This window comes from Neovison vison, chromosome 9, assembly GCF_020171115.1.
Source record: "Neovison vison isolate M4711 chromosome 9, ASM_NN_V1, whole genome shotgun sequence".
Classification (NCBI taxonomy): Eukaryota; Metazoa; Chordata; class Mammalia; order Carnivora; family Mustelidae; genus Neogale; species Neogale vison.
Window position 1 is genome coordinate 93,147,857 of NC_058099.1, and position 13,570 is coordinate 93,161,426.

Below are 13,570 nucleotides of genomic sequence, written 5' to 3' on the forward strand. Positions count from 1 at the left end.
GGGCTTTCATAGCTCTCATGGCTTAAAACCAAAGATGTCCCCGCGGATGTTCTCCGCCCACTTCTCCGCAGTCCTCCCCTTTCCTCTCTGCCTGTAAAATTCTTTCTGTCATCAGGGCCGTTCTTGATTCGGTCGTCTTTATAACAATTTATCCAGGCTCTTTGCTCCTGTTGGTTTTTCATTGTTCGAATCACCTGTAACCTTTACTAACAATATATTTTGTTGCTTAGATAAATAGAGCTCTGTGTTTGGTTTAACTTCTCAGCTTGTAACTCATAATACATTAATCCTACTTCTCATCAGAGTCGGAAGATCATATTCAGAAAAAACATTGAACATCTATTAGATTTTTTCCTACAACCTTCCTGCAACCCCCAGACGGCGTGGTATTGCATGACAAACCCAAGTGTCTCCTCCTCTGATGGCTTCTCAGCCTCTCTGCTTCCCCTTAGAACTCCTCCTGCACCGCCGCTTGGCACCTGACTCTCCAACCGATTTATTCTGTCCTTCCCTTCTCTCTTCTTTTTTCTCAACGAGTGGCTCTCTGACATGTCTGATGCAGATGAAGTCTGATTGTTTGGCCCTTGGGAGACCAGGGAATAATGTTGACCTTACCTTTACCACCTGGCACCAGGTCAAGGCTCTCACCCTCTGTGGGGCCAGTGGCAGGTGGGGCTGTAGGAATGGGGCCCAGCCATCTTGGCCCGCTGTCTCCTCCTCCGCCTCAGCCAGCCTCCTGTGTCGGCTCCCCTGAGTTGACCAGATGACCAGGGCGCACAGAGTTGCTTCTTCCGGCGGGGAGGAACTTTCAGAGCCCATCTCCCACAGTGTCATTTTACTACCCAGACAGACCCTTGGAATTCTCACCTCTGCACAGAACTCCTAGTTTCCAAACTGATTTCATGTGCATTGTTAGGATTTGATTCTCAAACCCATCATGGAAAACAGTGCACAGTTCTGAATCTCCCCCTTTCATAGGTGAGAGGAGGCACACGGAAGAAGTAGGAGGCTTTCTTTCCCTCGTTGGCCACAGAATGTACGTCTGAGACCCTCTGCAGTTTACACCTACCCCATCCTTTGACTTGGTTTTATATAGCGCTTCCCTATTATTTACTAGTTAAATGGATGCCATGGCCCATTTGTTCTCTACCTTTCAGGTCTATCAGCACTGGTCTGCCTGAGCTGTATATTCTCCTGAGGGCAGACTCCTACCCTCCTAGTCTCAGGGAAGGGAGTCAGAAGACTATTCTGCATCAGTTAGGGAAAATGCTTCTGTCTTAATGGTGTTGACAGTTGCACATGTGTTGGAAGCAGGATTTGGGGTCTCAGATGGTGACCAAAGGAATGAGGATCATGTGGAAAGGGTCTTCCTTGGCATGTCACAAAGAGGAGGGTGCACCCGGACTTTCATTTGGGGCAGTGGGGACGAAGGGGTAATGATTCCAGAAAGATGCATCTCTAACCAGCTCCATGCACTTGATCTGGATTCACACTTCAACCTAAGCCCTGTACCAGCCCCCCACACTTCTGTGAACTTCATTGGTTAAGAGACACAGACCTGCCTTTTGAGAAGTCACCCAAACCTGTCACTGTTCGGGTTCCCACTGTATTTTACTGTTTGCACTCTTAGGATCAGTGTCTGCAGGTCTGAGCTGTGAAAAAGTGGATGGTTCCTTGAGATCCACTACTACCAAGCTGGTAGGCTTTGGGTCTCATTTAACCTGCCTGAAAGACACTCTACCCCAGAACTCTTTTCTTTGAGCTCGGCTTCAGGCAGCAGGGATATGATTTGAAGCTGAGGGATGGAAGGTGGCAAAAGACGAAGAGTTGCCCAGGAACTCTCTTTACGTGTCCTTTCACTTTTCTTTATTCATTCTTGCTCTCCTCTTTCATCGGTAGCTTGACTCAGACCAGAGTGTTGCAGCACAGGAACTTGGAGGAATGCTACTTTGGTCCTGCGCATGATAGGTCAGGACAGAGGTTTTGAATGCTGGCTTCACACCAAATCCTTTGCAAATAGTGAAAACACACCAGGGCTTGGGCTCTGCCGCAGACCAGTGGGATCAGAGTCTCTGAGAGCCTGGCTATCAGGAATATTTAAATCTCCTTAAGTTTTCTATCCCTGGGTTGTCTTTGAAGAAGTTGACAGGGGACCGTTCAGGTCTTCGAAATTAAGAATGCTCTACACTACCTCGCTAGGCAGACAAAGAGATGGGCCTTAGATGATAAACATCATGAATATCTGTGTGCATCAGCTTATCCTCCTGAGTTAGGAGGTCACTCCCCTCACTACTCCTCCTTCTCAGACGTGGCTGGGAAGACCGAGGGCAGATTGCTTCCCCATCAAGAGAAGGGCTGCTGTCCAACATTTAATGTCCCACCACAGTGGAACTGATCTGTGGGGCAGCACATGTCATTTACTTTCACTCTCCGTTGGCCAAGATGCTCCAAGTTCATAAAACTTTTTCAAAGCACTAAGGATTCTTTAACTCACACACTGAGCTGCTGGTAGAGTAGTAACAAGGATGTCTCCTTCTCATCCCTAAATGAAGTATTGGAATAAAACAAAACATTCTTTTTAAGCTTCCAAACAGATCCCAGCAGTTCCAACCAGGAAGTTGTTTTGTTTTGTTTTGTTTTTAAAGATTTTATTTATTTATTTGACAGAGAGAGATCGCAAGCAGGCAGAGAGGCAGGCAGAGAGTGAGGAGGAAACAGGCTCCCTGCTGAGCAGAGAGCCCGATGCGGGGCTCGATCCCAGGACCCTGAGATCATGACCCGAGCCGAAGGCAGCAGCTTAACCCACTGAGCCACCCAGGCGCCCCCCAACCAGGAAGTTTTATAGCTAGATGTGGGCAACTAGGATTAGTAGACAGCGCTTGTCTTCCTGGCACTAATTCTAGCTGGTTTTCAAATGCTGCTTGTCCCTACACACGTCAGAGCCGCAGGAGTGAGTGATTCTCAGTACGGTGTACAAGTGATACGTGGCTAATTGAGTACCGCCTGTGTGGCTGGATGGTTACCTCAGAGGTTCCTAGTCCCGGCGAATCTTTCCATTTCTTTGGATAATTCAAACCTACTGCATCAGCATTTGCAAGAACATGGTGCTTGGGCATCTGTCTCTGTATTTTTCTTTTTCTTTTTTTTTTGTTTTTTCATCAGCCCTCCTCATCCTTAGGAGGTCTCTTCATGTGTGACTTAAAGGATTTTAAGTTGGCAGACCTTTATTTTAGAGGGCAACTTCATTCTATCAAAGTGTAAAATCCATTCCTCTTTGAAGCAGTGATTCATTTGCATCCTTTCTGTATTTGCATATGAATCAAACATGGTTGTAACTCTATGGTAACAAAAAACTGGAAACAACCTAAAGGTTTGTTAATGGAGTTAATGAATGAGACATGTCCACGTCCGGAATACTATACAGCTAGTAATTTAGACCATCTGGGAAATCTATGTAGAAAGAGATAGATATGCATGTATATTTTAAGTGAAAGTGATCTGCAGAATAACTTGATTCTGTGTGTGCGTCTGTGTATGTATAATACATACCAATACATGTTCAGACATGTAAGCAAACACATATGTGTGTGTACATACATCTTTGCACACATATACATCGTACATATACCTGGTTACCTTCTGGAAGGACCTACCATTTGTTAATCATTTGAATTTGTTTACTTTGAGCATGTTTCCTACGTCTCTCAGTGCTACTCAGGCATGTCTGAGAACCGGTGGTTGAGCGGCCAATGTTTCATTCTTAGGTCAAGCCAGTGATCCTTGGAGTCTCCTAGGAGATACTCCTTCAATGTCCATTGTTAACTGAAGAAAGAGCCATTGCTCTGGGCATGTTAAGGCAGCAACGGAATTTGTTTAGGGCTCACCTTGAATGGTGGGGACCCCTTGCTAAAGTTTCAAAGGTAGTATCTATATTTATTTCCAGGCACATTTGTTTCCCTCTCTCTCCTTTCATGGGTGAATCAAATTTGGATGTATGCTTTTAGAATCAAAAAGGTGATCCGATTCTACCAGTGGAAATAACATTTAAGTTTCTTTGATCCTATAAATCTTATTGTATAGATTATTTTACTTATTTTATTGTGCTCAGTTAGCCACTATGTGGTACCTCATTAGTTTTTGATGTAGTGTTCAATAGTTCTTCAGTTACATATAACACCCAGTATAGATTTTTTTAAATTAAAATTTCCTTTTGCATTGTCAGTATAAAGGGGAGGTTTATAAAGATGATATTCATTTGAATGACTTATTTAGTTTTAAGAAAGCGGGGTATATGCAAAGGTCTTCTTCTTTTTTTTTTTTTTCCCATTTATTTATTTTCAGAAAAACAGTATTCATTATTTTTTCACCACACCCAGTGCTCCATGCAAGCTGTGCCCTCTATAATACCCACCACCTGGTACCCCAACCTCCCACCCCAACCCCCCGCCACTTCAAACCCCTCAGACTGTTTTTCAGAGTCCATAGTCTCTCATGGTTCATCTCCCCTTCCAATTTACCCAAAAGCACATACCCTCCCCAATGTCCATAACCTTCCCCCCTTCTCCCAACCCCCCTCCCCCCAGCAACCCACAGTTTGTTTCGTCAGATTAAGAGTCACTTATGGTTTGTCTCCCTCCCTATCGCATCTTGTTTCATGGATTCTTCTCCTACCCACTTAAGCCCCCATGTTGCATCACCACTCCCTCATATCAGGGAGATCATATGATAGTCGTCTTTCTCCGCTTGACTTATTTCGCTAAGCATGATACGCTCTAGTTCCATCCATGTTGTCGCAAATGGCAAGATTTCGTTTCTTTTGATGGCTGCATAGTATTCCATTGTGTATATATACCACATCTTCTTGATCCATTCATCTGTTGATGGACATCTAGGTTCTTTCCATAGTTTGGCTATTGTGGACATTGCTGCTATAAACATTCAGGTGCACGTGCCCCTTTGGATCACTACGTTTGTATCTTTAGGGTAAATACCCAGTAGTGCAATTGCTGGGTCATAGGGCAGTTCTATTTTCAACATTTTGAGGAACCCCCATGCTGTTTTCCAGAGTGGTTGCACCAGCTTGCATTCCCACCAACAGTGTAGGAGGGTTCCCCTTTCTCCGCATCCTCGCCAGCATCTGTCATTTCCTGACTTGTTGATTTTAGCCATTCTGACTGGTGTGAGGTGATATCTCATTGTGGTTTTGATTTGTATTTCCCTGATGCCGAGTGATATGGAGCACTTTTTCATGTGTCTGTTGGCCATCTGGATGTCTTCTTTGCAGAAATGTCTGTTCATGTCCTCTGCCCATTTCTTGATTGGATTATTTGTTCTTTGGGTGTTGAGTTTGTTAAGTTCTTTATAGATTTTGGACACTAGTCCTTTATCTGATATGTTGTTTGCAAATATCTTCTCCCATTCTGTCAGTTGTCTTTTGGTTTTGTTAACTGTTTCCTTTGCTGTGCAAAAGCTTTTGATTTTGATGAAATCCCAAAAGTTCATTTTTGCCCTTGCTTCCCTTGCCTTTGGTGATGTTCCTAGGAAGATGTTGCTGCGGCTGAGGTCGAAGAGGTTGCTGCCTGTGTTCTCCTCAAGGATTTTGATGGATTCCTTTCTCACATTAAGGTCCTTAATCCATTTTGAATCTATTTTTGTGTGTGGTGTAAGGAAATGGTCCAATTTCATTTTTCTGCACGTGGCTGTCCAATTTTCCCAACACCATTTATTGAAGAGGCTGTCTTTTTTCCATTGGACATTCTTTCCTGCTTTGTCGAAGATTAGTTGACCATAGAGTTGAGGGTCTATTTCTGGGCTCTCTATTCTGTTCCATTGGTCTATGTGTCTGTTTTTGTGCCAGTACCATGCTGTCTTGATGATGACAGCTTTGTAATAAAGCTTGAAGTCCAGAATTGTGATGCCACCAACTTTGGCTTTGTTTTTCAATATCCCTTTGGCTATTCGAGGTCTTTTCTGGTTCCATATAAATTTTAAAATTATTTGTTCCATTTCTTTGAAAAAGATGGATGGTACTTTGATAGGAATTGCATTAAATGTGTAGATTGCTTTAGGTAGCATAGACATTTTCACAATATTTATTCTTCCAATCCAGGAGCATGGAACATTTTTCCATTTCTTTGTGTCTTCCTCAATTTCTTTCATGAGTACTTTATAGTTTTCTGAGTATAGATTCTTAGCCTCTTTGGTTAGGTTTATTCCTAGGTATCTTATGGTTTGGGGTGCAATTGTAAATGGGATTGACTCCTTAATTTCTCTTTCTTCTGTCTTGTTGTTGGTGTAGAGAAGTGCAACTGATTTCTGTGCATTGATCTTATACCTGACACTTTACTGAATTCCTGTATAAGTTCTAGCAGTTTTGGAGTGGAGTCTTTTGGGTTTTCCACATAGAGTATCATATCATCTGCGAAGAGTGATAATTTGACTTCTTCTTTGCCGATTTGGATGCCTTTAATTTCCTTTTGTTGTCTGATTGCTGAGGCTAGGACTTCTAGTACTATGTTGAATAGCAGTGGTGATAATGGACATCCCTGCCGTGTTCCTGACCGCAAAGGTCCTTCTTCTTGATGGTATTATGGGACATCAAATGAAGGGTCATAAACATTGTTTCTTATTGAAATGGAAGGACTTTTGTTTGCCTTGATCCTGCCACCCTCCTTTTCTTTCCTTTCTTCATTTCTAGATGGCTAGATACCCAACGTATAGGGTATGAAGGAAGGAAGAAAAAAAGTGCTCAAATACTAGGCATTGCACTTCCTATAAATAGTTTTATTGTTTTCCTGAATAACCCTGCAAGGAGGTGTTATTGTTCACCTTTCACAAATGAGAAAACACTGAAAGGGATTTTGTGTGGCCCGAAGTCCATCTTGTCCAGTTAGCACGTGTTGGAACTAGGACTGGACCTCCTAGGCCCATATATCTTTTCTGCTGCCTCTACCAAGCAAGCCCCAATCTAATGATTTCTATAATAATATTATCTTGGGCATTAAAACAACTCGGGAGTCACTTTATCAAGATTGGAAAATGCTGATAGCATCCAAAAGTGCTAACATTTTCCCAGTCGAATTCCAAAATAATCCTTTTCATACAGCTCTTTCTTAAATTATAAAAAACAGTGGAAGGATAATATTCTTGAAGTTTTCCCCAGTGCGTTTTGTCCCTTTGACCCTTCTCCAGTTCAGCCAAGTGGACTAGAAGTATTGATTGCCTTAGAGAAGGAATATTATGGTAGCAATAATAAAAATCTATATTAGCTTGCTAGGGCTGCTGTAATAAAGTACCACAAACTGAATGGCTTAAATAACAGATTTTTATTGTCTCACAGTTCTGGAGGCTGGGAGTTCAAGATCAAAGTGTTGGCAGGATTGGTTCCTTCTGTGGGCTGGGAGTGAGAATCTGTTCCATGCCTCATGCCTAGCTTCTGGTGTTGGGCTGGTGATCTTTGATCTTCCTTGGCTTGTAGGTAAATCATCTTCATACGGTATTCTCCCTGTGTTTGTGTCTCTGTGTCCAAATTCCCCCTTTTCGCAAGGATGACTCATAATCAGTTAGGGGCCCAGCCACTTCGATATGAACTTATCTTAACTCCTTTTAACTGCAACAACTGTTTTTACAAATAAGGTCAACTTATTTGTTGAGTAGTGTCAACAACATAGTTGTTGAATAAGGTCTACAACTTTTTTACAAATAAGGTCACATTCTGAGGTACTGGGGACTAAGATTTAAACACACAAAATTTGGGGAGGCACAGTTCAATCCATAAGATACTCCCTGCCATGTCTGGGGGGGAACTGAGAGCCAAGGAGACCTGGGCCTTATTTCTTCAGTAGATGATAAGATGTCAAGGTATAAATGATCAGGTATTGTGTCCATACAGAGGGGCCTCGGCTTAAAGGGGTGAGAGGAGCAGAATGGCTTTGTGTGACTCAGCAGGACGGGGAAGAGACATGGTCCTAGAGGACCACAAAGATTCCTGAAAGCCCATGATGATGGTGGAGCTGTAGAATGTGCTCACAAGTCAAGAAGATCCCCCCCTCAACTCAGAGCAAGGTCCAAACTGAGAGGGCCTTTTGGTAGGAATAAGAAAGATTGGAGCTCTCGTCTGCGTGGAAAGATGGGGGAAGGAAAGCAAACTCGGTTGTCTATCCGGAGGAGGACCCGACACTTCCCTTTTCACAAGAGGAGCTGTGTCGGATCGTGCACTTCACGTTTTCTAAAACTCATCTCCAGTGGTGGTGAAGCCCATGACTGTTGATGCCGTCAACGCTGACAGAGAAAAGTTTTGAGAGGGCAGGGGCAGCCAGGCCAACCTGAGGTTCCAGACCAACCTAGGTATTCCCAGACCCTGCCAGAGGAAGGGAAAATGGGCAACTTCCCAGGATGGCTGTTGAGTGAAACAAATTGATCGGCTTATTAGCCGCGGTTCATGGCACGTTGGGGAAAAGCAAATATGAACTGTGTTCTTCCCTATTGCTATTTATAGGTTAAAACTCTTTCCTGATAAAATGCTATGAGACACTGGAAGCCAGGTAGATCATGAATTCTTCAAATAAAAGTAGGCTTTTCTAAACATTGGCAACAATTTCCTTTGTAAATAGGTTTAACCTAAGACTTGCTGTCATCTTGCAGTTTTACACAGGAAATTAATTTTCTCCATCCTCTTGGTGTTTGAGGGAAGAGGGGAAAAAATTGAGAAAGTCCTGGGATTTCGAAAAGCTGCCATATAAACTTTAAAATTAAACAGATGTTCTGTGAGTCACATGTAAATCGGAGCCATGGGAACTGGGGCCATAAACTGAATGGGATGTTCTGAGGCAGGAGAAGAAGTAGATTTGGGGGGACAATTATTGGGGGCCTTGGGGATCAAAAACATCAAACAAAGATGGATCTTTGTGTTTCAGCAAAAGCTAGAGAATATTCCACACCATAAATCCTTTCTAGGAGATTTTAAACTTCCTGAGGGCAGAGGCCATGTCTTTTTCCACTTTGTTTTCTTGGAGCCCAGCAGGTGCCTTGAATGGAGCAGACACCCGAGCCATTTACTGCATTCAGTCCCCTGGGAGCAAGCAGGTAGTCACAGGAGGTAGCTGCTCAGTGCTGAGACCCCTGTGGCTGACCTCAGTTTCATTCTTCGCTGTTTTACTTTAGATTTTCCCAAAGCAGAGCCTCAGGTAAGGACTTGGGTACAGGCAGTGTGTTGTGGGGGTGATCCCAAGAAGTAAGAGTGAGAGAGGGGGGACAACAAGATGGGAAAGGAGGAAAAGAAAACATTAGGGATAATTATGAAGGCTTCTGCCGTAGGCAGTGGTGGGGAGTTGACTTCACTGGAATCCCTTTGAAGGGTATAGAATGATTCTCAGAACTTTCCACCTTGATGGCACAGGCTGGGGTATTTGTCCACTCTTTCCTTTTCTTCATGTTGCCAGAAGTCTTCAAGGCAGAGAGAAGTACCTCCATGCCCTCGAAGCGGGACACTGTTTTCATGAGTTCATCACAGTGACGGATGGAATCAGAGATGGGCCAGGAGGGTACAGTGTGGGGCACCAGGAGTCCGTTCCCCACTGACTGTAATAACTTTCCTTCTCTTTCTCCTCCTTTGATCTATCCTGGATGGTATTTATATATGCCTTTGAATACCTTTTAAATATAAACACATTGGCCCTTTATTTCAAGTGATTAATTTTCCTGTATGGAGTAGTAGTGAGAGACTAAGGACATCATTAAGGACAGTAAGCTTGCTCTGCCTCCGCAATCCTTATGTACTGCCATGCCCTTCATGGGGAAAGATTCCTAGAGGAGCTTTCCATCCTAAGCTGGGCCCATTCAACCTTGTCTCTCTCCCTGTCCCAGTGCTTCCCTACAGTGAGCATTGGCCCTCCCATTCCAATCTCATTTCTGCCTGTATCTTTGCTGATTTAAGTTACTCATCATTCAATTCACCTGAAAAGCTGTCTTTCCACTTTCATCCTCTTTGCTAGCTGTTATGGGTTGAATTGTGTGTCCTCCTTCCTCATTCATAGGATGAAGTCCAAAGGCTCCAGTACCTCAGAATGTGACCTTTGTAAACAGGGTTAGTTAAGAGGAGGTGTAACTACTAGTAGGTTTAACCACCTACTGGAGTAGAGTGGCTCTAATCTAATTAGAATGTTGTCTTTAAGAAAGGGGGAGATCAGGGACGCCTGGGTGGCTCAGTTGGTTAAGCGGCTGCCTTCGGCTCAGGTCATGATCCCAGCGTCCTGGGATCGAGTCCCACATTGGGCTCCTTGCTTGGCAGGGAGCCTGCTTCTCCCTCTGCCTCTGCCTGCCACTCTGTCTGCCTATGCTTGCTCTCGCTTCTCTCTCTATGACAAATAAATAAATAAAATCTTTAAAAAAAAAAAAAAAAGAAAGGGGGAGATTTGCACCCAAAGGCAGACAAGTATAGAGGTAAAAATGTGAAGAAACACAGTGAGATGGTAACAGTCTGCAAGAGGAAGAGAAAGGCCTGTAACACATCCTTCCCTCACTACCCTCTGAGAACTGACCCTGCCAATACCTTGACTTTACACCTCTAGCCTCCAACACTGTGAGACAACAGATTTCTGGGTTCAGACCACTCAGTTAGTGGTGTTTTGTTATGGCAGCCCTAGCAAAAGCATGCATGAGCCATTCTCTATGTCCAGCTCAAATTTTTCCTCTTTTCTGAATTTCAGTGGATTATAAATAGTTCTGGACCCAGTGTTAGAAACTCTGGGTCTAGTCCTGGCAACGACCATTAATGAGTAATATAAACATGGGCAAGTATTTTCACCTCTTTGGGTCTCTTCATAGTGCAAAATCAGGGTCATAACTATCTTGCCCCGATGTCTCAGAGTGGGGATCCTCCCATCTGCATGAAAGGGATGCTGATGCACAGAGCAGGCGTAAAGAAAGGAACGTGTTAAATTTTGATCTGGGCATCAAGGGGACTTTGCAATAATTGTTTATCTCCTTTTAGCCTCAGTCCTGTCTTCAGTTAATTGAGGTGACTTTTTAAGGCCCCCTCTAAGCTCTCAAGCTCTGGGATTACATGGTATTATTATTCGTTATTTATTGATTCAACAAGTATTGATTTTCTGCTCTTCCAGGTTGTGCATGAGGCACAAGGGAGTGAGTAACTTCAGTCTTGGTCTTCCAGGAACTTTGTTCCTCCAAACTTTTCCTTCTCAGTAAATCCCACAGTGGCCATCTCCACCCTTAGATGACATATTTTCCTCATCCTTAGAGGAACAAAATCTTGGAGAAACATAAAGATGGGATCAAGAAGGGATGGTTTGGAAAGAGACAGTTTCCAAAGCTGTGATGTTTTGTCAACAGTTAGGGAAACGATTGGCTATGGATTCCTTTGTATAGGCCAACAGTGACATTTTATTAAAATTTCATCTTCCAAAATGTTCTAGCTCAGCCTGGCTTCATTTTGTTGGCATATCTCTGGGTTTACTAACAACACACAGCTGTTTAAGGTGTGGGGAGAGCCTATCTTATCCTTGAATGATTTCTGACAATTAGTATTTGTGTTGTCAGTTGTGTCTCCAGCTCCTTTTGAGGTTTTGTTTCATTTTGGTTGTATTTTGCATCACGGGTATTCTATTAACTAGAGAGAGATGCTGTATGACCTTCTTTCATCTAGCTAAATCTCTCTGCATGTCTGTCTCTGTGGCACACATCAGTCTGGATAGACATTGGATTTGAAATATTTCACTTAAGCAGCCAAAATGTTTTTGGAGGATCTATAACTTTCTTGCTCAGAGTAGCTGGGAATACATTAATCACAAGTCAAGAAAGCACATTATCCCCATAGAAAGTTCCAGTCTGCTGGAAAATAAGTATATAAAGAAAGATAACAGAAGAAACAAAACTGGAGGCATCATGTGACCTGATTTCAAGCTATATTATAAAGTTATAATAATCAAAACCTTAGGGTATTGGCATAAAAACGGACACACAGATCCGTGGGACAGAGAGCCCAGAAATAAATCCAAGCAGGTTCAGTCAATTACAACAAAGGAGACAAAAATATATGATGGATAAAGGAAGTCCCTTCAGTAAACCATTTGAGAAAACTATATCACCACTTTATGCCATATACAAAAAACTCAAAATGGATTAACAACTTGAATGTGAGTCCAGAAACTGTAAAACTCCTGGAAGAACATGCAGGTGGTGAGCTCTTTGACATCACTCTTGGCGATATTTTTTTGGATATTTTCTTGAGTCCAAAGACAGTGGCAACAAAAGCAAAAATAAACAAATGAGACTACAACAGGCAAAGTTTCTGCTCAGTGAAGGAAACCATCAACCAGATAAAAAGATGAGAATGGGAGAAGTTATTTGCAAATCATGTCTGATAAGGGGTTAATATCCAAAATCTATAAGGAACTCCTATAGTTCATCATCATCATCAATATCAAGAAAACAACTCAAGTAGGGAAAATGGGCAGAAGACCTGAATAGACATTTCTGTGAAGAAGACATCCAGATATGCACCCTCAACTCTATGGTCAATTAATCTTTGACAAAACAGGAAAAAATATACAGTGGAAAAAAGACAGTCTCTTCAATAAATGGTGCTGGGAAAATTGGACAGCTATATGTAGAAGAATGAAACTCGACCATTCTCTTACACAGTACACAAAGATAAACTCAAAATGGATAAAAGAGCTCAATGTGAGACAGGAATCCATCAGAATCCTAGAGGAGAACATAGGCAGCAATCTCTTTGATATCAGCCACAGAAACTTATTTCAAGATATGTCTCCAAAGGCAAAGGAAATAAAAGTGAAAATAAACTTTTGGGACTTCATCAAAATCAAAAGCTTCTGCACAGCAAAGGAAACAGTCAAGAAAACAAAGAGGCAACCCAAGGAATGGAGAAGATACTTGCAAATGACAGTACAGACAAAAGGTTGATATCCAGGATCTATAATGAAATCCTCAAACTCAACACGCACAAAACAGACAATCATATCACAAAATGGGCAGAAGATATGAACAGACACTTCTCCAATGAAGACATACAAATGGCTATTGGACACATGAAAAAATGTTCATCATTACTTTTTTTTTTAATTATTATTTATTTATTTATTTTCAGAAAAACAGTATTCATTATTTTTTCACCACACCCAGTGCTCCATGCAATCCATGCCCTTTATAATACCCACCACCTGGTACCCCAACCTCCCACCCCCCGGCCACTTCAAACCCCTCAGATTGTTTTTCAGAGTCCATAGTCTCTCATGGTTCACCTCCCCTTCCAATTTACCCAAATTCCCTACTCCTCTCTAACACCCCTTGTACTCCATGCTATTTGTTATGCTCCACAAATGAGTGAAACCATATGATAATTGACTCTCTCTGCTTGACTTATTTCACTCAGCATAATCTCTTCCAGTCCTGTCCATATTGCTACAAAAGTTGGGTATTCATCCTTTCTGATGGAGGCGTAATACTCCATAGTGTATATGGACCACATCTACCTAATCCATTCATCCGTTGAAGGGCATCTTGGTTCTTTCCATAGTTTGGCGACTGTGGC